At 37.9% G+C, this 26,750-nt stretch overlaps 1 protein-coding gene across 1 annotated transcript in view; it reads left to right on the top strand.

Annotated features, from left to right (window-relative positions):
• Nucleotides 1-18,228: 18,228 nt before the first annotated feature.
• Nucleotides 18,229-26,750, top strand: part of LOC118270634 (octopamine receptor 1) — a 76,765-nt gene continuing 68,243 nt past the window's right edge. Inside the window, exon 1 of the mRNA XM_050697953.1 lies at nucleotides 18,229-18,486. The gene's annotated coding sequence lies outside the window, so the exon portion shown is untranslated. The remainder of the gene's footprint in view (nucleotides 18,487-26,750) is intronic.

Below are 26,750 nucleotides of genomic sequence, written 5' to 3'. Positions count from 1 at the left end.
TAGAAATAGACATTTGATTTTTGTTTTTAATTTTTCTTGTTTGTCATAGAGGTAGATTTAAGTGGTTGAAATCTTCTTTGGTTTTTTGAATCAAGTACACGGGTCGACTTTTTAATACGATGCAATATTCAAAAATGATCATACTTTTATTCGATAATATACTAAATTTTCCATTTTTCTTAGATTTTTCGATAAGTCTGCTATTTGACGTAACAATCAGATGACGTCATAACGTACTAGAAGCTAGCTAACTATTGTGATCAGATCTGGCGAAGAAGTACATTTCACTGATTTCAAAGCTAGGTATCAACTTACCGGATCCCTTACTCGGAGGACACACGTAAGTGCGGGTCTGCAGACGACGAGCAAGGGTAGCTTGACCCGCGACCAGAATCAGACCCAGTGCAACGTGATCCGCGCGCGCCTCAAAGAGCCAGACTGTGGACATCGTAACAGATTAAGCTCAAAGCAGGAGAAGGAACAGGATGGATTTTAGTCAGTAAAAGTCTCGCTCCACACAAAGACACTCCCGCTCGCCTCACCCAAGGTGGGAGAAGTCATTAGGAAAAAAAGGTACCAATTTAACAATAACATCGTAGAATTAAAGTTCTGTGCCATACTTCTTTATGTTCGTTGTTCTGTACACAGAAATACGATATCGAAATGAATAGGTAATATACACAAGAAAAGCCCTAAAATGGCTTCTTTTTCTGACTGAAAAAACGTTCCACATAGCGTTACTTATTCAGTATTTAAAGGGAAACAAAATAAAAATGGTGGCAAAAGGTCGTTGTGGCAAAAGCTGTGAGTTTGTAGAATTCGTTAGGCGAGTAAACCGTGTGGTTGAAATACTTTGTGTCAATATACAGAGTAATCACAGTAGTTTAAGTGTAGTGAATGGTTTTGGTAGGAATTGTGTTTTTGAATCTTTTATTTCATTAGTTTTGGGTTGTGTTGTTTGAATTTTTTATTGTTTTTGATTGTCTCAGAGTTCAGTGATCGACTAAAATATTTGTTAGGTCTAGAGTGTCTAACTTAATAGGTACGTTACTTTTGTGTATGACTATATGTATTTTCTGTTATAAATATATTAATAATCAGCCTCATTGTGCCCCATCTATGGTTCTAAACTCCATGCTATTGTCTTTAAGTCTTGTAGAAAGTCACGGATGGCAATGAACGGGTGGCAATGAACAACGCTGTTCGATTACCATATCAGCTGGTTTACCTTTTACCCAATAAAAAAATACTTCTGCCACATCTCTCTACAGTGTCGCACTCCATTCAAAGTTTACGTCGTTAGCGAAGCGATTCCGTCAATGCCATTCATCACGCCGTTGTTCTGAATGCGATGTCAAACTGTTTACTGTTGTCACTCGCCTCTCCGCCTGGTTACAATTTACTGGTATTTTGGAAATGGACAACAATAGATATTTTTTTAAGGGGGGGATAATTATCCAATCACTTCTCCCGCCTTGGGCGAGGCGAGAGGGAGTGTCAGACTATTATATTATTACCTACTCTGTTCCTATGAACAGAGTGGTTTTTAGTCAGTAATAGTCTGACGTAGCCCCGCTAAACCCGTTAGGTAGCGCGCAGCTCCGGACACAAAAGACACTTAGGTCTAAAACTGATGGAAGGAATCAACATGGATTGATCTCGTTGATTGAGCGGTCACCCGTCTCCCTAGGGACGTGCTCTGGAGCAGGCCTTTTAGAGAGCCCAGTCAACCCTTACATGTGCTGAAGGTGGCTACCAGTTTGTTTTAGTGAGGTAAAAATCCTATACTCCCAGTCTAAAAAGCTATACGCTTTTTGAAGTTTTCCCGTCGTACAAATAATGGTGGTAAGTGTCACGCACTTTTCAATAGTCGTGTTTTGAGTCCCTTGGCTTATCCTAAGGGTAAATCTATTGCTATTTTCAGAACTAGATGAAATTCTAGACTCATTATTATGTTCAAAACACCGATATCACTTATCCCGACCCTTAAATCGAAACTGTAACCATTACAGTTTACCATCAACGTCAAAGCGTTATTTTATTACATATGACTTACAAATAGACCACCATCAAGGTCAAAGTATTATTTTAGTAGATACGATGACCTTATTTTTCACAGTCACGTTTCAGACAACAAGCCAAAAGAGTCCAATTTAAAATTTATAAATCGTAACATTTTTTTTTATTAATTCCCAAATCGACGAGGAAAAGCTAATCCGGAAAAGAAGCGGATCTCTGTCACACAATTTAGAAAATACAGGGGTTTGGTCTTTGAGTATGTATATTACAAACAATATCTAAACTTATATGACTGATTAAGTCTGTATTTGTTGCCTCTGTGGTCTGCCTTGTTGATTGAGTGGTCACAAGTGCGACTGCCGGACAAGGGGTCTCGTGTTCGATTCCCGGATCGGACATAGTATTATTGGGGATCAAATTTCTCAGTAGTAGCACGGAGTCTGGAATTGTGCCCAGTATATGGCAATAGGCTCACCCCTTATTACATGGGACTTATAGCACAACTGGTGAAAAGTGTGTGTGTGCACTTCTGCTTACTCCTTCGAGGATAAAAGGCGTGACGTTGAATCAGTCACATTTGTTGTAAATTTTATTGGTAAAGGTTGGTGTAGATGTTTTTAGGAGAGCCGCGTCTAGAAAATTTAACGTAAGTAAGGTTACGATTAGCCGAAGACCGTTGCACTCAATGGTTTGCTTTTGGACAGAAATCATTGTTTCGGGTCTGAAAATTATACTTATTTTGTAAACATACCAACAAAAAATCACGCTTATCTTAATAAAAAATAAATAGGTTATACTCATACAATTGTGTTACCTTCCCAAGGCGCTCTACAGCGTCATTTAAAAATACATACCCAAAGGCGCTGATTTTATTTTTGCTCAAAAAAGTTGGATGCCTAACAATATAAATTGTCGTTCCTTTCGTATTAAGGAAATATTAGAATATTTTATAACTTTTTTCTTTTGCAACGGGCATGGACAAATTCGGATCTTCCGTTTTGTTTATTTACAGAATTACGTAACATTAAACTGGTTTACTTTGAAGAGCTTGCAGTGAAGTTGTAGCTATTTATTACCCTTATGGAAAACTTACATGCGTTGTTCTCTTCTCTCAAAGGGGTAAGTAGAGTTAACTTTAAAAGGAGGTATGAATTCTTTGATGTGATGAAAGCATAATCAGTTGAGCAGTTGAACAATAGAAAACACGAGTTTTGATTTTCCTTTTAGCCATATTTAAACCACATTGCACAGTTAGCGCGGTGACAGGGTAACCGACTGCCGCGCAATATGAAGCGGGTTCGATGCCCGCACACAGGAACTCTTTGTGTAATCCATAAATTATTGTTTAGGGTCTGGGTGTGATGTGTATGTGAACTTGTATGTTTTCAAACACACTCACGACACAGGACACAGTCCTAGTGTGGGGCAATGTTATATATATAAAAAAAAAACAGTTTTAACAATTTCAACATCATTAGTGCCTTGTCCCTTCGGATAATACTTAATAAGTGTTATGTAATGTACCCAATTTAACATTTTAAAAGAACTCCCCTCAATGAAACCATAAAACAGTTCTAAAAAAACTTGAACCATTTAATTATGGAATTATTACAGCAAAATACGTTTAATTTTAGCATCAACTGCTGCCCAAAATTGAACGGATATTACAGCCTACACAACACTCTTACGTAAACAATAATAAATTTATTAAAAACATTTTTGCAAACATTACGCGACTATAAGTAACGTTTTGAGAGTAAAAAAGTAATTTTATCCTTAACTAACTTTTGCCTGCGACTTCGTACGGTTTCAGAAAGTATTACGCACTTTGATACGAGGTAAAAAGTAGGTACTCGGTTATTTTATTTAGTTATTTCCATTGATTAACTTGGCCATCGCATGAAAACGTACACCTACTTTTGTTGTCATTTCTCGTATTATATTGTTTAGTCTATTTCATGATTACGAATTACGATGGTCTATTGCATGATTACGTGCGATGGCCAAGTCGATCAATGGACTAAATAAAATAACCGACTTGGTATTACATGGATCTCACAACTTTTTACGGTAAGAAAACGTAGGTGCGAGGACCCAACCAACAAAAGTTAGTTTTATAGAAGGCCATAGAACGTTTTGTAAAAACTAAACGGTGGTCAAATAAAAGGCCAAAGAAGGTGCATCTACAAAGAAAGTGGCGCAATTATATCTCCATTCAGTGTTAAAGTAGAACTATAAGGGTATCAGGCATGACAATTTTGGCCCATTGCAGTTGATGTTACAGTAACGCAATCTCTATTTGGTGATATATAAGCCACCGCAGCACTACTAAAGTGTTTTTGGGTACTGTAAAAGAGTTCATGATTCCATTACATCACTAAAATTCATCATTCATTCATTTTACATTCGTTCACGTCGCTGCAGTGTCTCAGTGTTTTAGAAGAGAAATAAAAAAATAAGAAAAGTGACGGGGTATCGTGGTGACTAAGATATTATTTTGTACTTAATCGAATTATTCGTCTCTTACGAGGAAAATGTTGTGCGACTGTAATTTTACTGATAAACTATGTATGGATTTACGACATATTTGAATGCCCCCTTCGAATTAATGAGCTTTTACTAAAATAATTTCTTATTTTAAGTTATAAACATAGTTCCAGCTTCCTTAACTCTACTATAGTACTCCTTATGATAGATTACATCCACCATTACATGAAATTAGGGTTCCTTTTGAGCTTGTTTGTTATTTTTGTTTTATTTTTTGTCCTTATTCCATAAATATGATGAATACTTTTGTTAATGAATAAATGTTATGGTTTATAAATCTGTGTAGGTACTACGTATGACGTCAGAGAAGTATAACTACATACATACATATCGTCACACCTTTAATCCCCGAAGGGGTAGGTAGCACACGGGCACATTTCCAGACTCCGTGCTACTACTGAGAAATTTTCGAAAAACCGAAAAAGGCTCGGGAATCGAACCAGAGACCCCTTGCCCCTTGCAACCACTCGACCAACGAGGCAGACTTTTTATTGCTTCGTGTGAAATATTATAATTAATAGCCCAATGCTTCAAACCATCTCGTAGTTGCTGGTTTTTTCTTCAGTTGAATCAATCAAACAATCTGAAAAACTGTCACACCTGGAATCGCTGTCCACAAATGAATTATTCTCCATTTCATCACTGACGTGAACTGTATTTTGTACGGAACCATTTTCTATAAATGGGTCTTCAAAAAGAATTATTCAAATGTCAATATTGTTGTAGAAGAGCGATAGAAGTGCTTTTACAAAACGGAATTATCATTTAAAAGCATTGCTAGCCTAACTTTATACACAATAATAATTAATGTTTTAAAACACATAAGATCTCCGTTATAGTACTGTTGTGTAATAGAGGAACTATAATAGTTATAAAAAAACAATCTGCTTCTAAAATTGTATTTGTGATATAAGTTTATCACTACAGCTATAATGGGCATTAACAACCTTTTATAAGACAATTAAGCTATATAAATATAATTTGAAACTCAGCTGTATCACCAAATCACTCCAATGTAGACTTTTTGTGCCCACTATATTACTGTGTACTGTAACGATGATCTTAAAACCCTCAATATCGTAATATCGTCCTATTCCTGAGTTGTCATCTCTACTTTAACAAACGACACATAGGAGTTCGTTTCGAACCTTTATTGCGCAAATTAGGCGCATTAGGGTGACAGTTAAAACTGTTATGAAGTTCAATCGTTGTATACTAGTCACAATGGAGGTTGCTATAACGCCTGACTATAACAGCTATATAAAGTCGTGAAGTAAACCTTTACATCAACTATTAATAGGTCGTTTTTGCTATATAAACTTATAGAGCCAAACTGTGTTGTCAAACGCTTTTACACAACAATCAGTCACCACCAAAACCTTTATACATCATTTACCCAGCTTTTTTGAGATATAAGGTTTGGTTATAGGGCAAAATTGTTAGTTGGGGACTTAGGCTTTTTTACAGGATGTTTTTGATGGTATATGTATTGTATAATACCCCAAAGTTAGCTTTCACGTCACTCACGAGAAATGCAGATATGTAAATGTATTCTACTATATCTGACTCTGTCGTCACAGCAAACAGACATACCCCAGTTACAATTTTCTTTTTATATATGGATGGAAAAACTAATATCCCTATATTACGGCCAAGGCGTTACGTAAATCAGGCGTCAATATGATGTTCACAGCTGGCTAGAGGCGACGTGGATATAATGTTTCATTTGCATCAGCTATGTTTTACTAGCTCTTATAACATTGTAGACGAAATATTCATTTTTTTCTGGGATTAAATCGCGACATACTTTTTTTTTTTTTTTTTTTTGAGGGGGGAAAATCATCCAATGACTTCTCCCGCCTTGGGCAAGGCGAAAGGGAGTGTCAGACTCTTACTGACTAAAAACCACCCCGTTCCTTCTCCTGCTTTTCGACCCGAAGCCCCGGTAAACCCGCTAGGTAGTCCGCAGCTCCGGATCAGGCATCAGCCCTACTGGGCCCCATCTGTGGTGGTCTGATGGCTCTTTGAGGCGCGCGCGGAACGCGACGCGCCGCACGCACGGGTCTGGATCTGGTCGGGCGGCGAGCTACCCTTGCTCGCCGTCCGCAGGCCCGCACTTACGGTGGCCGGAGATCGTCTCGCGATCCCCTACGCCCGGAGTGTCTCTCGCGACGGCTGGGGCGTGAGGAGGTTTGTTCTCTCACGCGCCCCGCCTCCTCCTTAGCTAGCATGACTGCTTCGCAGAAGGAGGAGACGGCATCCCAGTCCCTGTCGCTCCGCACCATGGCCTGAACCAGTGCCGGGCGCGAGAGGTCGCCGCCGCCGACCACATCCCTGAGGACTTGGCGGTGCTCAGCCCACGCAGGGCACACCGCCACCGTATGTTCTACCGTGTCCTCCGGGCGGTCCTCACAGTGATGACACCCGGGCGTTTCCTCCCGCCCAATAAGGAACAGGAACCTACCGAAACTCCCATGTCCGGTAAGCACCTGCATCAGGCGGTAGGTGAGGACGCCGTGGCGCCTCTCTAGCCACTCCTCAAAGAGGGGACTTACCGCTGCAATGATAGCGAGCCCAGCCCTCGGTTGCGACAGTCGTTGCTGCCATTCCGCCATGAGATCGCGCCGGAGCTCGTCCCGCCACGCACTGATCTGGCGCGGCAGTGGAGTTTCGCCCCGGCGACACGCGTCGGCGCGCAAACTGAAGACGCGCGCGAGCACCTTCGCCTCCAAATCCCACGGCGGTAATCCGGCAAGGAGGTTCGCCGCCTCTCCGGAGATCGTGCGATATCCTCGGATCACCCGGATGGCCATGACCCTCTGAGACGTGAGCAGCGCCTGAGCTGGTCGCCGCATCAGGTTCGGCGCCCACACAGGGGCGCCGTAGAGGGCCATGGACCGCACGATCCCCGCGTACAACCTCCGGCAGGAGGCATTTGGCCCCCCGAGGTTTGGCAGGAGCCGCTTAAGCGCAGCAAATCGCGACATACTTGGATTTAGCAAAAATCACAGAAAATGAAACAACACAAACTTAATTTGTGGATAACAATTCAATAATAGTTCATAGGTATAGTGAAACTGGATCGAGAAACGGGTTAAGTTACACTAGTGGAAAGCGATTGCAGATGGATAAACTTATAAACTGATGGCTGACTGGGGGAGTCAGTCGTCTGCTGTAAAGGTGGGAGTAGTAAGGGAAGCAGCCTCCCAGAGCTGCTATGATCTCAGAGGAAGACTGAGGCCTGCCAGGTGCGATGAATCCGCAAAGATGTCCCGGTTCACAGCTATAGGCAGAAGACGGCTTTAGCCGGTAAGAGTCTGGTACGCCCCTTATATCCACGGCGTGGAAAGTGCGTGAGACGTAGGAAAAAAATAATCACGTTATAAAAAAGAAAACTTAATAAGTCGATACCTATACTTAGTATCTAGTGCAATTTTTAACACCAAACAATGCCAAAATAGCGTCTGGCATAATTCAACCTAAATACTCTCGTCTGGTCCATTCACTAAATATTTAATCTATCCGAGCCACGTGTTACTATAATTGGGACAAAGTTATTGATACTTTGAGAGTTTATTGGGTTTTTAAATTAAATTACCTATCTACTATCAAGACAATTACTAAAGTTTAGTTACTCTTAAATTAAAATGATTAAGTTTATTTTAGATTTTTTATCTTAAATAGGTCTGTGACATATATTGTGTGATAGAACTAACTTATAAACATTGACCCGGAGCTGTGGACTGCCTAGCGGGTCACCGGAGCTGCGGCTCGACAAGCAGGAGTAGGAACGGGGTGGTTTTTAGTCAGTAAGAGTCTGACACTCCCTCTCGCCTCGCCCAAGGCGGGAGAAGTCATTGGATGAGTTTCCTCTCTCAAAAATAAAAACATACTGTAATATTATCATTTTTTCACGGCTTTGTATTCCGAACGGGTAAGCAGAGTTTAAAGTAGTGCCCATTTTTCAGTACTTTTGCTACGCATTTCTCAAATAATTTCAAACAGCGTGCTGTAATAAATTCTCGAAAAACCCAAAATAACTTCGACCGATTTGGAACTGGAACCTAAACTTTTGTTGACTCAACTTTAAGAAGTAGGCAGACCTCTAATACAAAACAAAAATAAAGACAAACCTTAATTAAGACAGTCTAAACTAAGCCTTAAGACATTAGTAATTAAATGCAAAATCATAACATCATAATACTTGGCGAGAAAGTTTGATAATTAAATTCCTTAATTATCTTCTAAAATTAGAAATTAATTTAATTATAACTGTTCTGTAACATTGGTAGAGGATTATGACAACAATTTGAAAGTTAATTTAGGTATTTCGATTGTGGCGAGAGTAAGGCAACGTTTTTATAAACGTTTTTTTTAAACAACTTTGCCCGACACTAGAATTTTCTCCTGTATCGTGGGTGCGTTTACAAACATACAAGTTCACATACACATGACACCCAGACCCGACACAACAATTTGTGGATCACACAAAGAGTTGCTCCGTGGGGGAATCGAACCCGCTACACGTTGCGCGGCAAGCCAGTTGCCTAGTCACCGCACCAATCGTGCAGCCTAAATAATGTGTACCTCAAAGTTCTTTTCTATTGTGAGAGAGCCATGCTTCGGCACGAATGGGCCGGCTCGACCGGATTGATACCACGGCCTCACAGAATACCGAATGAAAAAACGCTTGCGTTGTGTTTCGTTGTATGTGTGAGGTTACCGGAGGCCCAATCTTTCCAATCTCTGATTCCCCAACAACCCTTAAATTCCTAACCCTCAAAAGGTCAGCAACGCACTTGTAACGCTTTTGGTGTTCCGGGTGTTCATGGACGGCGGCGATTGCTTACCATCAGGTGATCAGTCTACTCGTATACCAGCTTATACCATAAAAGAAAATTCAACATAATTTAATGATTTATCCCTAAATGATGGATCTATTTAATTTTCTCAAGTTATTTGACTACCTTTAGAGTAAGAAGCATATAGCGAGTATTATAATGTGGAAATCTAGTACAAATTCCAGACTATTACAACTATTATTGAAAAGTTACACCTAAGCTACGTACCTATGGTACGAGTAGTTAGTAACTTAGAACAGCGATTTCACCAAAACTTAGTCTCTTAAGTTTGTAATGTATCGAGAAAGTTCTCTCTCTGAGCTGTGAGCAGGTGTTAGTCAATTTACCAATTCCCAAAAGCTAGAACTAGTTTTTCCCATTAGCAAGAGACTATTTACTTGAGACCGGGTCTCTTGTTGGTTAATTAAACTTTTTATTAAATTGACAAAGAAAGTTTCGTTTAGTTTGTATTATAACTTTCGTACTAAATTCTTTATTATGTTTTCGGCTTACTTACTTGCGTAAGTAAGCCGAAAACATAATAAAGGATTTGTTTGAAGAAGAGTTTGACTAGTTTGAAGTCATTTTAGAGTTTCATATTTATGAGCAGCATTCCGCGATAGAAGTGGTGACGCGGGGCCCACGCGGTTACTGCTCAGCGACAGCGAATAGGGTGGCGGCGAGCGGCCCACCAGGCGCAAGCGAAACAACGTTGCATCGCGAACTTGCAGCTAGCGGGTGATGCGCCGTAAGCACGCTGGCAGCTACCGGTAGTCACATTTCGATACAATGCCGTGCCGAAACCGAGCTGGAGCCGCACTTGTTAAGCGTGGACCTTTTTTTATGGAATAGGAGGCGAACGAGTTACCTGATGGTAAGCGATCAGCGCCGCCCATGGACACCCACACCAGAGGAATCAGAGGTGCATCGCCGGCCTTTTTAAAAAGGAGTATGCTCTTTTTCTTGAAGTTTTGAATGTCGTATTGGTTCGGAAATACCGCCGACGATAGCTCATTCCACAGTTTTGCTGTGCGAGGCAGAAAGTTGCGCGAGAAACGCACAGTTGTGGCCTGCCAACCATCTATATGATGGGTAGAAAACTTTAAGTAGGAAACATAATTAGAGACAATTACTTGTTATAAACACTTTACCCAAAGTGGAAATCGATCCGCCATCCTTATTATTCAGTTACACAACCATTCAGCCAGCGAAGCAGTGACTACACAAATCCATACAAAGTAATATTTTGATTGAGCTATTTGTACGCAAACACATCAAAATGATGTATTGGTTTTCAAACATCGTAAATTCCCGACAATTTGGCATTGAGCTGTAAACACGAGGAACCATCGAAGCTCTCTATCATAAAATCTGTAAATAAAACCAGAAATATAATATTCTGAACGTAATAAATTTTGTGTTTTTGGAAACAAAGGAATTTTTATGGACTAACGTAACTTCTCGTCTTCTAACTCATTTAAATAAGTAGCTAGCTAATAATGTTTTAGCCGTCTCATTAATCGACATTAAAATATAATTTTGGAGTGCACGGTAGGCGTGGTGGTTGCGCAACTGGCTGCCATGGAACGTGTCGCGGATTCGATTCCCGCATGGAACCATCTCTTATAGGCTGTTGTGTGATGTTCTGACGCCTGGTCTCTAGCAAATAAGCTCTTGGTCAACTTTTACGATCGAGGACGAGTCTGCTGAAACATATATTTTACTCTTCCGTCACACAACAACTAAGAAAATATTTATCCCTTAATTATTATGAAACTAGATGAGTTTCTCGTCTTGTTTCTTGCTCTTGCTCTTGAGCAGTATTCCGCGACATATGACGCGACGACTGTCGCGCTGCTACGCTTATGCCTCTAGCATGGCTTGAAACTAGTCGAGTTCCTCGTCAAACCGTTACGTGAGTAAGCCGATAACATAATAATTAATTTAGTATGTCTCACGAAAGTTATAATAAAACTAAGATAATGTTTCTCCCTATATAATTAATCTATTTCCTAATTCATGTTTGTCACAAATACCATTGGAGGCAATAGGGTATGTAAACATAACTCTAAAAACTAGTGGCCAATATTAGGGCGGCGCTCATGCCAAAATCCGGCCATGTTTTACGGTTGGCGCGTCTGTTTGCTTCGGCCGTATTAATTTAATTCGAAACTAGGGATTATCGAGGCAGCTCGATATTTATTAGCTTAGCTACTAGTTTTATTTAGCTGACTACAGAGCAAAATTTGGAGGTATATCATCACCCCTTTCCTTGACCTCTGTCGTAACGGCCTATGCATGAAAATAATAACCTCTAAATCAAAAATCTGTGAATAAGGATTGATATTTGACTTGACTTGAAGAATTAATGTACGGGTATTCACATTTCTGCCATCAGGGACTTGACAATACTACTCTTGACAAAGGCTAAGTAGGTAGCATAGGCAGAAGCTGGAACAGGTTGATTTTTAGTCAGTCGGTAAGACCTCTCTTTAGAGAACAGAGAGTAAAGTTTTTTAAGAAAAGGAGGATCCTCCGACCACGCGAGGTGATACATTGTTCGTTGGGATTTTCTATCAATGTTTATTCGCATGTAAACTTCACGTGTGTAATGTAGGATTTCTTTGGTATCATCCGTTGATTTGCTCGTCGATAGTCTATGTGCGATTTTTGGGCGAAATAACAAAACAAGGACTTCAAAATCCCTTCGATATCTAACAGTGATGTTAGTCTTCTATCGATTAGCTACACACAGCACTATTTACTCAGCATATTGCAGTTGTGGTTGACCGCGTGTGAAAACCATTCGACGGTGCAGCTAATTCTCGTTGTATTCCCGGATTATATGCGTTTTGGTATACTAGTATTATATTGTATGCTGCGTATACAATACAGTCGACTCTCGATGATTCGAGGGGATCCTAAAATATTTAAGATTGCCGAATGTTCGGATTATGGAATAGTCCGAAACTTGAAGCATTTAAGTGAAAACTCTGAGATCTTTCTGTCTCTTTCTCTCTGCAGTTTCGAAAATCTGAGCGCGAATTAACGAGTCATTTGGTTACGTACGCTACTATGACGTAGGCATCTCCTTTTTTTTGAGGGGGAAAAATCATCGAGGCGCGGGAGCGGGCGGGATGGAGCGTCAGACTCTTACTGACTAAAAATCACCCCGCCTTTCGAGCCGGAGCCCCGGTAAGTCCGCTAGGTAGTCCGCAGCTCCGGATCAGACATCAGCCCTACTGGGCCCCATCTGTGGTGGTCTGATAAGAAGAGCTTAGATAAATTCCATTAATACTTCTTAAAGTGAGCGAAGCCGCGGACCAAAAGCTAGTTCACTTTTTCTTCTTTATTTATTTAACTTTTCACTTAATTACCCACTTATAAAGCAGTTACCGTTGACACATAACCAGTCATTGTGTCTGAAATCACAATTTCAGCAACTGTCATACATTTTAAATGTCCTGAGGTGGCAATATTCTTTTGTATAAAATACTGAATGAAATTTTTATTCATTATTCTTGAATAGCGATGTTGAAATGCTTCATAACAAGATGATTCAGTTCAGTTTTTAGGGTTTCGTATGTTAATGGTGATTGTGAGACCCTAAAGGGTAAAGGGTCTGCGTTGGGTCTACTTTTACAGAACTATGTTGTACTGTATAAGTGGAAACAAATATTTCAAAATAGACATTTGATATTTTTGACTGCACGGTTGGCTGCACAACTGGCGGCCGTGCAACGTGTAGCGGGTTCGATTCCCGGACGGAGCAACTCTTTGTTTGATCCATAAGTCAAGCCTCACTGTCGAATTGGGAAAATCCTGGTAAGAAGATTTTTATAAATAAATAAATTGTTGTTTCGGGTCTGGGTGTCATGTGCATGTGAACTTTTATGTTTGTAAACGCAATCACGACACAGCCATGCTTTCTTAAAAAAATACATAACCTCACGCCTGTCTCACATGGGGTTAGGCAGAGACTATGGAAAGCCAATTGCTACGATTCTTACACACTTCTTTCGCTTCTTTCTAAGAAAATATCCCAAAAATTATACAAAACCCTATCACACCAAACTCAACTCGCCCAATCCAACACTTCACAAGCCTGTCAGTTATTTTTCACAGTGACAGTCAGAAAATTGTCCAGTCGACTGGGGAAATCAGGTCTACGTAATCATAGCGTAATGATTTTGACGGAAGGTAGTCTTAAACCAGTTTGTTATGGACACAGGTGTTCGTGATGCTAAGGGATGGGTTGCTATTCGTCTTGAGTTGGGTTCGGACTTGGGTGGACGTTGAAGGATCTTAAATGAAAAGGTGTGATAATATTTTGTCCGTCAAAGTATTAATATTATGTTATTTTTGGGTGAGTGTATTTGTTTTAATTGGTTGGGTTTGAAATTATGTCCGCCTCATAGGGCAATAGGATAGATGACTAATTTTTATTTTAATGTCCGTCTTGTAGATTATTTTAAGATTTACAGACAGACAGACAGACACTTTTACTTTTATTTTCTTACAAAAACAAATATTTTCGAAGACATAGCGGTTTGAAATGTCCCTCGGCGTCACTTCTAGGTACATTATATACGTAAAAATCATCCCTATTCTACATCAATAAGACTGCCGAGTAGGTCTTAACTTTCAGGTTCGATTTCCGGGTAGGGTATTACATTCAAAAGGTTTCTCCGTTTGTCAAAAACAAAATGTGGAAGGCAAAAGGGTCAACCCTTATTAGCCATAACATAACTCTGGTAAAACGTGGGTGTTATATTGTTAGCACCTCTTCCTAGTCTTGCCAAAGGCCAAAGTTAAATGCTTTGTGTATTATTAAAAGATAATAAGTGTTTGTGTCATTGTTGAGTTTGGGTCAAGTTACCTTTTACTTGCCGTTTAAATAACTTTCAAAGAAAGATAAAATACCCAAAGTCAGTAATTAGGTAATTAGAAAGTATTGACTACATGGTTGGCGCTGTGGCTGGGCAACCGGCTGCCGTGAAACGTAATGGGCTCGATTCTTGCACGGAGCAACTCTGTATGATCCATAAATTGTTGTATCAGGTGTAGGTTTTTTTATGGAACACGCCGTAAATGAATAGACCTATTACCTGATGGCAAGCAATCGCTGCCGCCTATCGACACTTGAAACACAAGAGGTGTTACATGTGCTTTGCCGGCATTTCGGGGTTAGGAATTTAAAGGTTGTTGGGGAATCGGGGATTGGGAAGATTGGGAAAGGGGCAAATTGGGCCTCTGGTAACCTCACTCAAACAACGTCGGTTTTCGGTGAGGCCGTGGTATCACTCCGGTCGAACCGGCCCATTCGTACCGAAGCATGGCTCTCCCACACTGGAGTCATGTGTATATGAACTTATATGTTTGTAAACGCACCCACGACACTGGAGAAAATCCTAGTATCGAACAACGTTTTATTCACCAAAAAGAAAAAGAAACAGAAAACACCCAAAGTCAGCAATTAAGTAATTAAAAAGTAAATACAAAATAAACCATTAAGAAGTAGAGATAACTGAATTATATTATTAAATAGGAGAAAGGAAGGCCCCTGAATAATGGTAGCGGTAGTAATTCATAATTAATTATACGAAAATAATAAATTACGTGTAATAATGATGAGTTATTACGGCCGCGGTGCTATTAGCTATGTTTGAACAACTTCATCTTACGAGGTACAAGATTATTTTTATTTAGTAGATAATGCTATAATATCATATTCGTGTTAAGCTTGTTATACCATTTCTTTTTTTATGGGGATTTTTTTAAATTAATTATATTTTTTTTGTCTTCTCTCGCCTGGTTGCGAAAGACATTGCTTTTTATCATCCGGCAAAAATCATCTAATGACTTTTTCCGCCCTGAGTGAGACGAGAGGGAGTGTCAGACTCTTGCTGACTAAAAACCACCCCGTTCCTACTCCTGATTTTTAAACCGGAGTTCTTTTCAATTGACCGTAGCGTGTTGTTGCCTATAGCCTTTCTCCATAAATTCACTAACCAACACTAAAATAATTATTCAAATCGGACTAGTAGTTCCGGAGATTAACTCATTCAAACAAACTAACTCTTCAGCTTTTAGCCTTCCTCCATAAATTCACTAACCAACACAAAAATAATTATTCAAATCGGACTAGTAGTTCCGGAGATTAGTTTAACAAACAAACAGCTTCAGCTTTATACATTAGTGTAGATGTAGAATAGCAACGTTGAACATCACAGTACGGATTCACATATTAATAATTATATGTCAAGTGGAAACAAATCATGGCAAAAGGGATAATAGTGGTTACTCAAATACAATTCTTTTATTGAAATGTCAGAGAAATCGGATTAGTTACACGGTTTAGGGTGCTTTTTCACGAGAGATGTGCTATGCTACGTTGCTGTGGATGCGTTTGATGGCTCGACGACTCTATTCCGTCCTTACTCTCTTACTGATTAAAACCGAGTGGTTTTAGTCAGTGAAAGTCTGACGCTCTCTCTCGCTTAACCTACGGCGGGAGAAGTAATTGGAGGCTTTTTCCCACATAAAAAAAAACTTCTAGGTTCTTAACACAAACAAAATCAAAACTAAAGCTGGCAAAAACACATCGTTTTGAATTGCAACAGTTCCATTTAACCAATCAAAAGAGAATACAGAAACGGCGCAAAACAGCGTGCACAAAAACGCGACGGCGAGGATACCAAACATCGTTTTTGAATTGGAAAATACAAACAAAGGGTATTGCAGTTTTTCCGAATGAAGCCTTCGGATGTTTCCCACCTGTGCGGTTTTTGGGGATCTGTAGTAAAATGTTTCATGTTTATATTGTTTAGCTGTGTGACTGACTGACTCGGTGGTTTAAGACCCCCGCTTCTTATTGGCTATGTGGCTGACTGCTGTCGTGGTGGCCCGGAGAATTGAAGCCGTTTTAAGGTTTTTAGAGTGTAAGGTTTTCACCCGCTTCTCATGCATGAGAATGCTGGTTCGAAACCTACCAACGGCAAGTACCAATGTGACATTTTCCAAGTTATATGTACTTTGTAAGATTATTTACACTACTGACAAACGGTGAAGAAGAAGACTTTTTCTCAAAAGGGTTTTTTATATTAGAATAATATATGTGCTCTCGTTACCTACATATAATGGGACTATCATAACAGCCGACGAGTAATTAATATATTATATACCTCTGCCTACCCCTTCAGGGATTACAAGGTATGATGTTATGTTATGTTATATAATAATATGGGATGAAACTAGTATTCTCTACGGACCGGTTACCGATACGGACGGACTAATATGGCATCTTCGAATTGCTATACCTATCTATGTGAAGGATGTAAATATTTATCTACTACTAGCAAACCCGGCGAACTCCGTTTCGCCACCAATGATTTTCTCTGTTTTCCTGCTTTTCCCTTGATTTTTTTCTGAATTTTCTTTGCTATAAACCTCACGGAGCCGGAGACTTTTCCAACGAATGCAAAGCCATGGAATTGCGTGTGCGTTCTGGAGTTATAGCGTCAGGAACAAAAACTTATTTTTATATTATAGATTATGGAACCATAAGAGTCTTTTTTTTTTTTTGAGGAGCGAAATTAATCTCCTTGGGCGAGGCGAGAGGGAGTGTCAGACTCTTACTAACTAAAAACCACCCAGTTCCTACTCCTGCTTTTCGAGTCGGAACCCGGTAAACCCGCTAGGTAGTCCGCAGCTCCGGATGCAAAACCATGGAATGCGTTCTAGATTTATAGCGTCGGGAAGCAAAAGCCGACTTATTATAGATTACGGAATCATTAGCCCTTGGTGCAGTTTACGCTTGACCGATATTTTCTAGTTCACAGCTCTGTTGGTAGCTTTTACATATTTTATTTGTGGCTTTGCTTGGCTCACGGTTGCGTGCGTGGAAATTTAGCGCTCCAATGTGAATTTTGGGAATTTTTTGACCTTTTCTATTTGTGGGAAATGTTAATTTTATTATTTCTTTCTTGTTTTCTAAGATTTCCTGCTGGGTACACATATATGATGTTTGAATTTTATATAACAGTATGATGAGGTTTAACTAAAGTTCACATTTCTGTTTTTACTTAGATATCAAACCATCAAGCACTTAGCTTCACTGATCGACAGACTAACAGACTATTATTTATTTGTTGTCTTTAAAAGTACCTAATATTAGTACTTACTGTTATTAAAATACATATATCAAAAGTACAGATACAAAAATCACGAAAAGTTAGTATTAGTACTTACTAACTTTTAAGTATTTATGGTTTAATTGGAATAAATGATTTGACTATGATCAAAGCTGATATTTACCATTTAATGAAATAAGGCGTCTTTTTTAAATTCCTGATAGACTATTTAAAGCCATGATCAACTCACAGCAAAAGGCACAGAATTGCAGTAATAGTGCAACCCTTTTTGACCCTGTCCTTACAAAAACGTTAAGCTAAAATATGAATTTTTGGAAGAAATATCGACACACTCAGTATAACTTTCAATTAAGGAAAGAAAATTTAAAAAAGTAAAATGAAAAATGTCTGAAAGAAACTAACAATAAATATGAAATGAAACGAAATGAAAATTCCTTCTTTCATGAAATTTTAGACACAAAATTGCATTAGACTTTGTAATCATGAGATTTTTTAAATTAACACCCAGACGAAACATTTAATTTACTTTATAGTTATCATCTGAAAAAAGCTAATTTTCAGGATAAATGAAGCAGGGGTTAATGACATAGTATGTTCAGCTACTGAAGTTTGTTTGAAGCTGAAACTTGCGCCCATCGGGCCGCGATTTCAGTAGCTTTAGAGCGGCAGACGCGTGCGGATGTCTTTCCAGCTTGCTTCTCAGTAATATGAGAACTCACGAACGATATTTTTGAATTTTGTCAAAAGAAAATAAATAAACAGTGTGTTGTTTTTTTGTCGATACGAAAATATTAGGAGAAAAATTGTGTTTTTTGTTTTTTTTTTTTGGGAAATTAAATTGTGGTTATATTTTTTTTAAAGTGATCTTGTAATAGTGAGTTCTTAGTTTGTGAAAGTTTAGTGGTTTTAAAGTTATATTGTACAAGGTGAGTTTAATTGTGATTGATTATTATTCTTTGGTTTAGTTATTAAGTTTTATTGTTGGATTTGTTTCAAATTTGTTTAGGTTGAAATGTTTCGAAGTGGATTTAACGTTTTGGTCTGAATTTATGAGGAGCTTAGGTTTTGAAATTTATTTATTTTAATTTAGGTAAGAAATAAATTGCAGAATATTTTTTAAATAATAAAATCGATAGAGATTTTTTATGTTTGTAGTTATAACTTTATCCTAGTGATAAAATTACAATCCATAGAACTATTATAATACAAAGAAGAATATTTGAATTCTTTTTAAGCAAATATTTTTTCATTATTATAAAGTAGTGTTAATTTTAGGATAATTATTTCATATTTGAGTATAATATGGCCCTATAAAACAAATAACTTGACTCTTTTAGTTTCCTTCTTATAAAATTTTGTTCATTATTCTAAAATAGTGTTAACTTTGACACAATTATTTCGTATTTGAGTACATATACGGTACATTAGTGAAAAAATATTCTCGAGAGCCGTATAAAAATGTGAGTATGAGTACTATGTCAAAGACATAATAATATAACTATATTAGCTTCTGGTCAAATACTAAGAAAGAGCTGAAACACTCCCAAAGGAGATTCCCTTTATACGAGAAATATGGACGAAATACGACCAGTCAGCTATATTTTAGCTTAGAAAACAGAAAAAAATATTACGTCTTTACTCGCGCGCCTGATTTTCTCTGTGAATTTGAAAGCTTTTATTTTACCTTACAATATAGTAATGCAATACTAGCTGTTACCCACGGCTTTACTTACGTAGACAAAGGAAAAAAATAGCGTATACAGGAATGTTTTTTTTAAGTCTGGCAAAATTTTAATTATGTTAATGATTAGTAAATTTAATAAACACGTAATTTTTTTTTTAGTTACTTTCAGTACAAAAATCTCAAGTTATGACCGATGAAAGATATCCAATGCAAAACATTTTTTTAAGTTTGTACGTTCTAAGATAGAAATATATTTTTTAATAGGTGAAAACGCGTTCTATTTTCCGTTATAGATACTTATATGAAATATGAAAATATGATATATGAAAATTTTGCTATGTCCAAAAAATAAAATTATCCTGTATATCACTGTCTAACCTCCTAAGAGTGCTTTTCCAACAGTGCTAAGCAATGTGTATCAATAAATATGATTGGTGGAAATCAAACACACCCACAGCAACGTAGCATAGCACATCTCTGATGGGAAAACGCCGTAACAGTTTTCAGTTAAAAAATCACAAAATACTCCATTGTAACGTGAAAGCGAGACTGATAGACAAACATAGTGTCACATAATATTATAATATTAATATACATAGATGCTTTAAAGCTACTTAATTAGCATGTTAGGTACATTATACTAAAGTCCTTCATACGCAGACGAAACCTTATCCTTTGGTATCGAGTTTTTAGGGTTCTGTAGTAAAATGTAAAATATAAAATTGAAGTGTAGACTGTGACTATGTGCTTAGCTTGTAAAGGCAAAGAATTTATTTCAATTATTTCTAAATTAGGCACTTTTGAAACGTCAAATTGAATTGTCCGTCAGTCTGTCTGTCAGTGATACTAGGTTCTTGTGTACTTGTGCATCTGCGTATATTAATAGCGTTTTTACTTTATCCATTAGAAGCTCTTTCAGATTGTCAGTATGTATATCTGAGGACCATGTTAGATCAAAGAGTCCCTTAGTTTATTAACTTAGTAAGTTCTACCATTTGTGTCGCGCGTTGCAATGTCTTTGTATTGTTCTCATATATATGTACAATTATTGACTGGAAAAATGTATGAAATAAATTATAAACATGTATTTTTAAAAGAGTAACGAAAGGAGTTTCTTGCTCGTTCTTCTTCATTCAAAGCTACACTTAGGAATTAACACCTAGCTTCACTGCCGGACAGACATACAGACTATTATTTATTTAGTGCTAGTCCAAAAACTTAGCGTATTATTGCTCTTAAAATACTGCTGGGACTAGTAATTTATTGTAACAATGTACAAAAAGTTCAGAAAAACAAATACTGCTAAGAGAACGCTTTTTCATTCATAGAATAGTTTCGATAGCTGAAACAAAGGGTCTCTCCCGTTGATCGTAGATTAAAACTTCCACAAGTCTGTGAATATTATTTATCTCTCCAATGAATTACCTATACGTTTTTTTAATCATCCAATGATTTCTCTCGCCATGGGTGAAGCAAAAGGGAATATCAGACTCTTACTGACTAAAAACCACCCCGTTCCTACTCCTGCTTTTCGAACCGGAGCCCCGGTAAACCCGCTAGGTAGTCCGCTCCGCTCCGGAATGAATCATACGTAGTGTTTTTTGTGTTATGCTACTGTGAGTTTTAATCTAATCTTATCTTAATTAGAATGGCTCATTGAATAGGACATTTTGAGTTATTGATTTATTAGGTACTAGGAAAATTTTATCGATAACTACAACTTAATTTTTTTTGAGACCGGTAGAAATAGGTTTCTCGGGGACTTGAATTTAAACAAGAACGATATAGGTACGTTACATAAAATACTCAATGAGCCGAGTACTGATAGTGGGAGAATGTTGTTTAGCTTTATGGCTGATTCATTGTTCTCTGGTTGATTTATACACTTATTAGGCTATGATGAGACTGACATACGCTAAACCAAAATTGGCATAATAAAAATCCAAATTGGCGATATATTAAATAAGGGCCAAATTAAAAGTACCTTTAACCTGAAAATAATGATGGTATGATGAAGCGAAAGAAGTATGTAAAATTCGTACCAATTAGCGTTGCTTAGTCTCTGCTTACCCTCATGGGAGACACGCATGAAGTTATTTAAGTATACTGGCAATCCGCCCCAGCTTTACATGGGTGTAATGGTGATATATTATGCATGTATTATACATATAAACATTCCTCTTGAATCACTCTATCTATTAAAAAAACTGCATCAAAATCCGTTGCGTAGTAAAAGGGACATAGGGACAGAGAAAACGATTTTTATTTTATACTATGTAGTGATAAATCAAAACCGGTAACCATATAAATCAACAACATACTTCAAAAAATTACGTTGATAGACTTCCTAATTTCATGAAAGATGATTGATATACTTAGCTACAGGGCCCGTGGAGTGATATGTCAATAAAAACCATCAATCTTTGTGATATGAACAAAATAAGTCGCCTAAAGCATTTTTTATGTTCCACGCAACCCTTTTTGGTCCATCAGTCATACGTTGTTTTAGGGCGATACAATTAATTTTGAGTCGTTTATCAATTATGTTGTGGTTGGAATTTTAATGGCGGTGATTGGTTAGTGTAGGTTGGTTAATTTTCGTGTATTTTTGATTTGTTGGATGTGTATGTAAAGTGAATTAATAGTCGTGGTGGCTCGGAGGCTTAAGACTGCTTCTCATGCATGAGGGTGCGGTTTCGAAACTTACCATCGGCAAGTACCAATGTGACATTTTCCGAGTTATACATGCTTTTTAAGTTTTTTCGGAAAGCATAGTGAGGAAATTTGGGTCATGGGCTTATAATTATGAGTATGTAATCGCCAACCTTGCATTGAGCAAGAGTGGTGTTTAATGTGTACCAATGTATATGATTGGTGGAAGCCAAACGCATCCACAGCAACGTAGCATAGCACATCCCTTATTAAAGCCTGTCTTTCTGTCTTTACAACTACAGAGGTTTTTATGATGAAAAAAAAAAATGAAAAGTTCAAATAGAATTCGAAAGAGATGAAGCACCTCAGTAAGGCCGGGTCGAGCCGCTAGTCATTATAATATAATGAAGTATAGACAGACATACATACAGATATATTCACATATAAGTATTCTACCTCCACGGAACTCCCAGTTCATTAAACATGAGTATGTCGCTAGAAACAATTTCACTTTGTAAGTGAAACATGTGAAGTAATAAACTGAAAATTTCTTTGTACTTGTTCAGAAAAGTAGATAATTTATGTACGGTACTTGTTTTTAAATCGTTTTGTTTTTATGAGTAGGTGAAAGATTTTTGTGTATTATTGAGTGTGAAGGCAAAAACTTATTTTTGAGGGAGGAAAATCATTAAATCATATCTTTGGCAAGGTGAGGGGTGAGGGAGTATCAGACTCTATCCAACTAAAAACTATCCCTTTGCTACTCCTGCTCCGAGACGGAGACGTGATAATTTATTACCCTGCAACTTCTAGAGATGTGTTATAACACTGCACAGTGGGAGCTGCAAAGCTGGGGCCTACTCTAATTCAACGAACGAACGAACAAAAAAACTTCACAGATTTCATACTACAATAATTCTAATTATTGCGAATTTTCGTGAACAATAATGAACGAATGAAATGAAGATAAATAAATAGGTTTTGATATGAAATTAAAAATAAAACATTATTTCAAGTAATTCTGTTAGTAAATCAATAAAACCTACGGCCGAAGATTAAACGAAACTTCGGATTCGAGAACCGGAGTAAGTGCTCATGATTATCAGGATAGTTTTAGTATGGAGTTTTTAACAGATCGATCTAAAGATTTTAAATTAGGATCAGTTATATCAGTGAGGTAGAATCTCACACTCACTAGTCTTTCATCCCAAGAGTTAGGCGGGTTTTGAAGCCTCCTTCCCCGAAAACAAAATGAGCTACAGAGAGATAATACCTAAGAATTTTGAACGCTAACTCACTACGAGATTGCTAGAATCACGTTCAATTATTCATATCATTAGTATTCAACGCTAGTAATAACTAAGAGAGTGACATAACTCTATTACAATTTCTAACTAGAACAATATGACTGTTGGATCAGAAAATGCAAGATTAACCCAAAATGAGCTGTCAAAAGGGATTCCCTTGTGATGTGGGTTCGAAACCCCGCCCATGCATTGTCTGCTACTAGGTATAGTTACTGCTTGGAGCTGAAATAATCTCTTTTCTGAAAGCAGTAGAGTCGGTTTTAGGTATCCAATTTGATTATTGTAATTTTTTTTATTATTCTAGTCTAGATAAAAATAGGTTTCAAGACTAGGTTTTAATGTGTAAGACACGAAAGCTCACGAAATAGGTTTCAGTTTTAGGGTACTTTTACACAAAATGGGCTATGCTACGTTGCCGTGGATGCGTTTAGCTTCCACCAATCATATTTAGCTCTGGTGGAAACGGACTCAGCTATGTTTTTACACGGAAAGACGCGTGCCATAGATGACTTCCCTACTATCGATACATCGCATACTCGAGCTGCGCATCTTACTTGCACAGCTGCATAGCTTAGTATTAGTGGAAATGGTCACATAGTTTCACAGCTTAGCTATTACATCTTCATAGCATAGCTACATAGCACATCTTTAGTGGAAAAGCACCCTAAGACAATTGCTTATGACATAGGTTTCAGTCTTAGTGTGTGACTGAAATATTTGAGTGGAATTTGAAGAAAGTATTTTAACATAGGTAGTAGGTACCTACATGACGTTTCTAGTTAGATTTTAGGATCTCCCCTGCTTTGCTATTCTAAGGAAAATATGTTTTATTTTTATGAGTACTCAGTAGTAGGGTTTTGTGCCATTTCTCCTGTAGGTATTTGAAATACTGCCTTGTTGGTCGAGTGATTGTAAGTGTGACTGTCGAGGGATCTTGGGTTCGCTTCCCGGGTCGGTCAAAGTATTGTTGGGACTCATTTCAGTTTTTCGAAAATTTCCCAGTATATGGCAATAGGCTCACCCCCTATTATATGGGACTTACAAATGGTGAAAAGTAGTTGTATTACGTGCAATGTACACCACTACCTACCCCTTCGGGGATAAAAGGCGTGACGATACACGCTACTATTCTAGCAATTTTATGAATATTCAATTTAACCCTGAAAACATCGACAGGACCAAAAAGTACCCTTTTGTTTTTAGAGTAACAACTTTAAGTGTCTGTTGGTAGGTTTAGATTGGCATAATTAGTCCTTACCCTGCCTATCATTAGCTTCTAATTACAAGTTGTAAGTGGATCTTTAGACCCGACACGTGAAATAAACAGGCAGTCTCTTTTATGGCCACTTTAGGGTTGATGGAGTTTCGACCATTATGTTAAATGATCATGGTTTGAATAGGTAAGTAGGGTTTTTGTGTTTTTTATTTTTTCAAGGTCAAGGTTAAATGCTGGTCTAAATGATTTTGGACATGTAAAAGTATTTGTAAAGTATTAAATATGAGCAAATAAGTCATGGTCGTGTGGATTTCAGTATGGTAAATAATTACGTATACGTATAATTTGGATTGCATTGTATGTAATTGTATATTTTATATTTAAAAAAAAAACTGTATTTAGCGCCTCTCGCCATCAAACGTTTGGCGATTTCATATTTAACGCTACACTACTGTTAACTTTTATGTAACTTTTATAAGATAAATAAAAGTTTGACTGCACGGTTGGCGCGGTGGCTGGGCAACTGGCTGCCGTGCATCGGGTAGCGGGTTCGATTCCCGCACGGAGCAACTCTTTGTGTGATCCACAAATTATTGTTTCGGGTCTGGGTGTCATGTGCATGTGAAATTGTATGTTTGTAAACGCACCCACGACACAGGAGAAAATCCTAATGTGGGGCAACGTTTAAAAAAAAAAAAAAAAACATATCACCACATTTACCATGCTGCCTCGATGTTTTTTTCCATGAAGATGTTTTTTTTTAATTATAAATTGTGATAAAACGTAGGTGCAGTCGACTCTCGAATTATATTTATATGGGTGCATCAAAGTGATTTTATTTAATTTGATTTGAATTATCGAAGGTTTGAATTAACATAGCGTACATAGATGTGTACTTTTCTGCAAGCATAAAACTAAAAATGTATCTCTTTATATGTGGTAACCGATATACAATAAAGTGTTTTCTATTCAATTCTCTTCAATTCAATTCAATTCAATAAGATCATATTCAAAACAGAACAATACCTATATTTTAGCATAAAACACATTCACAAAGGAATATAAAAAGCCTAGACTGTCTGCAAACTTGTAATGTATGCGTCTCTGCTTAGTTCCTTAGGGAATAAGGCGTGATATCTATTTTCTTCACTTTAACAAAGAGAAGGGTTGACAGTAAAGAAATAGTGTTGAATAAGAAGAAAAAGTTTGTAGTCTTATATTATAAACTAACTTCTGCCAGCGGGTTCGCACGCTTTCCCGTAGGATAAAAATCCTATCATCCAAGTCAGCTCATACTCTGTCTGTATACCAAATTGACATCAAATCAAAACAAACGGCAACGCACCTGTGACTCCTCTGGTGTTGCGGGTGTCCATGGGCGGCGCTGATCGCTTACCAACAGGTGACTCGTTTGCTCGTTTGCCTCCTATTTCATAAAAAAGACAAACACAATATTATAATTTTTAATGGGACAAGCCCGCCACAACCTTCTAAACCACTGCAACTCCTATAAGCCAGGATCTACAGTAGATACAACCATGAAAACACCGGAACACTGAAGTCTGGCACGTCGCAGGGACATTAATAACTGTCTTGGATACCGTAACGAAATAAATCAGAAGACAATATTATTTACTAAACACCCATTTAAAATCTCCCAAAACCAAACAACAAGCCCAATGATCAAATTATCAAATAGATGTATCAAAATGCGAACCCTATTAAGCCATCCATCGGAACCATTTTGGAATGCCGATGTCCAACCAAACCATCAGATAAGTCAGGGGTTCCCAACCTTTTCAATATACAATGACAATGTACATACAAACATTGATCATATCAACAATTGTTTAAAAATGTATATCAGAGAAATAGTAAACTTGTATTTTTAAAGCACGTTACGGCACGTAATGCCACTGTACAATGTACACCCACTTTTCACCATTTATTTTATAAGTCCCATGTAATGCTCATCACTATTCCAGATGCCCAACTGAGTTTTTTTTAAACCGAATAATGCGCAGTAATTTCATACCTTTTCCGACCCCACCCGGGAATTGAACCTCCTCGACCGGTAGACCACTTAAAAAGTGAGGCAGGTATTAGGTATTTTTTACCACCATATTTTGCCGTCTGCGGACCACCAATTGGGAACCACTGAGATGAATAATACCACAATCACTCTTACTCTGAATCCGTTGACCAGGGATTAAGCCAATACCATTGAATCCCTTTGTCCGTCCCTAAAGTAGGGGAGGGGGGGGAGGCTACAAAGTATGTTTCTCTGTGTGTCAATATATTTATGGCGAGGCCTAAGTAGTTGTGGACTTA

The sequence above is a fragment of the Spodoptera frugiperda genome, chromosome 13, assembly GCF_023101765.2.
Source record: "Spodoptera frugiperda isolate SF20-4 chromosome 13, AGI-APGP_CSIRO_Sfru_2.0, whole genome shotgun sequence".
NCBI classification, from domain to species: domain Eukaryota; kingdom Metazoa; phylum Arthropoda; class Insecta; order Lepidoptera; family Noctuidae; genus Spodoptera; species Spodoptera frugiperda.
This window is presented reverse-complemented; position numbering and strand designations above follow the sequence as displayed.